The sequence below is a fragment of the Peromyscus eremicus genome, unplaced genomic scaffold (genome assembly GCF_949786415.1).
Source record: "Peromyscus eremicus unplaced genomic scaffold, PerEre_H2_v1 PerEre#2#unplaced_46, whole genome shotgun sequence".
Taxonomy (NCBI): domain Eukaryota; kingdom Metazoa; phylum Chordata; class Mammalia; order Rodentia; family Cricetidae; genus Peromyscus; species Peromyscus eremicus.
Window position 1 is genome coordinate 1,420,422 of NW_026734297.1, and position 2,558 is coordinate 1,422,979.

Sequence of the window (2,558 nt, forward strand, 5' to 3'; positions counted from 1 at the left end):
ATTTGTATCTAATCTCAGCATAAACAACTTGGACTCACTTCTCTCGGTACCATTTGTGTCTAATCTCAGTGCAAACAACTTGCGCTAACTTTTCTCGGTACCATTTGTATCTAATCTCAGCATAAACAACTTAGGCTAACTTTTCTCGGTACCATTTGTATCTAATCTCAGCGTAAACAACTTGGGCTCACTTCTCTTGGTACCATTTTTATCTAATCTCAGTGCAAACAACTTGGGCTCACTTCCTCTCGGCACCATCTGTGTAGCTCACGTCGTGGAGCCAGGGCCATTCTCATCGGGACGGTTTAGCTTTTGTACTTTGTGTTGCTAAATCTCACGTACTAGTGCGTAAAAGGCATCCTCTACACCCTGTCGGGTCTTTGATGATGTTTCAGTGTAGGGGATGTCATAGCTGCTTGCAAGGTCCTGGGCCTGCCAAGACTCAACAGTATGAGTGGCCACATCATACTTGTTCCCCACCAGCACCATTGGCACATCATGTGAGTCCTTCACCTGCTTGATCTGCTCCCTGTACTGATGAATGTCTTCAAAGGACTTGGTGTTGTTGATGGCAAACACACGAGGAAACCCTTCCCTGTGCTCATGTACTGGTCCCACATGGCACTATACTCCTCTTGACCTGCTTTGTCTAAGATGTCCAGCGGACATGTCTTCCCATCCATCAATGACCACCTGTTTCCAATAGGAGTCTTCTATGGTGGGGTCATACTCGTCCACAAAATGTTTCTGGATCAGCTGGATGGTCAGGGCACTCTTTCCCATGCCTCCAGCACCCACCACCACAAGCTTGTGTTCTGTCATTGCTTCTATAGGGACTGTCACTCCAAGAGCTCCTGCCCCACAAGGGGTGCAAAGGGGAGCAGAAAGCCCTAATTGGTGCCTGACATGGGTGTCCTTGTAGCCCCGAGGCTGGAGTGTGATGGCTGAAGGGTGTAGAGTAACTGAATATGGAGGCTAATTCTCCCTTTTGTTTTATTGTTAAAGGGTGTGGAATGAGTGACATCGGTTTGTCAGAGGATATTTGGCTCTAGGCCTCTGGGGTTAACTCCCTGTGTTTGTAAAGGGGGTACCTTTAGGAAAAACTGGAGTGTACATTTGGGGCGCCTCCCAGGGGGGTATGGATCCATTCTATTGGCTTTCCTTTTCTCACTAGCACTGCAGAGATCATTGTAGCGCTTATGAACAGTCAGAGGGAACTGGGAAGGTCAGCAGAAATCTATTAAGGGCATCTTGAAAAAGGTATGGTAAAAGGTATTGTAAAAGGATTGCCTGATGTTCTCAGACAAGAGCAATAACATCCTGAGGTTTTTTAATTTTTTAAAAGGAGAATAAGGGTACAAGACTATTCTTGGAGATGGGAACCCAAGGTAGTATTGAATGGATCTCTCCCAGGATACTCTGCAACTGAGTCAGGGTCAAAGACACAGGAATGTGTAGCTTAGGCTTAAGTGGGCAGGTTCAGGTCAGGGTAAGTTCGGTGCCAAGAATCTTAAAGGGGGGCACCCTTTGGACTGTGTTAGGAGCCACTGTGAACCCTCCTCTCTGAAGCTGTGCAGCACCTGCCCCAACAAGTCCTGCAGACAAGAGGGGACCTTAGGTCCCAACATAATAATATCCATATAATCAGGTAAGCATCTTACCATCTTTAAGTAGGGGTACTAAGAGGATGCCAGGTATTCTTGTCAGGCGGTTGGGCTATTAGCCATTCCCTGGGGTAATACAGTCCATTTAAATCTCTGATCAGGTTGGGAGAAATTGAGGGAGGAGATAGAGAAGGCAAACTTGGTACAATCATCCAGATGGAGGGGGATAGACAAGAAACAAAAACATCAATCGCAACCAGGGTATATTCTGAGGGTATTACTGGTACCCAGGGCAGACCCCTCAAGGGGGTGCCTACCAGCTCCATGCTCTCATTTACTTTCCATAGATCCTGTAACATGTGCCACACTCCTGACACTTTTTTAATAACAAAGACAGGTTATTCCAGGGACCCATGGAAGGGTTCACACACTGAAGGTCCGATTGTTCCTTAACTAGAGCCTCATTTAGGTATAGCAAGTGGCTACTGCTCCACCCATACTGGGTCACCCAGCCTCCACTCAATAGGGGGTACCTGGGAACCCAATTGGAATTTTGGGGTCATTTTTATAGTGGGTGAAGAAGTCCTCTCCTTTAACTCCTCTGCTCCCCCTCCCCTTCCTTGGGCCTCTTCTTCCTCCATAATGTCATAGAAAGCTTGGTGGTTGGTGGTGAGTATTGCATCCATTTGGGACAACATATCATACCCCAATAAGTTGGCAGTAAGATTCTCAGCCACCAGGGGGCATATCTTGTCCTGTTCCCCATCTGGGCTGGTCCTTTTGAGGAGAGTGACTGTTTTAAGGGATTGAGCATTAACCCCTACTCCCAATATTCGGGGTCCCAGAGTCAGGTCCCAGTCAGGGGGTACCTCCTCCCAGTGGAGCACGGTCCTGTCTGCCCCTATATCACACCAGGAAGTGGAACCTTCTCCTACCTATGACAATTCTCATCTT

At 47.4% G+C, this 2,558-nt stretch overlaps 1 pseudogene; it reads right to left on the reverse strand.

Annotated features, from left to right (window-relative positions):
• Window positions 1–267: 267 nt before the first annotated feature.
• LOC131901182 (GTPase HRas-like) lies at window positions 268–855 on the reverse strand (annotated as a pseudogene).
• Window positions 856–2,558: the final 1,703 nt, after the last annotated feature.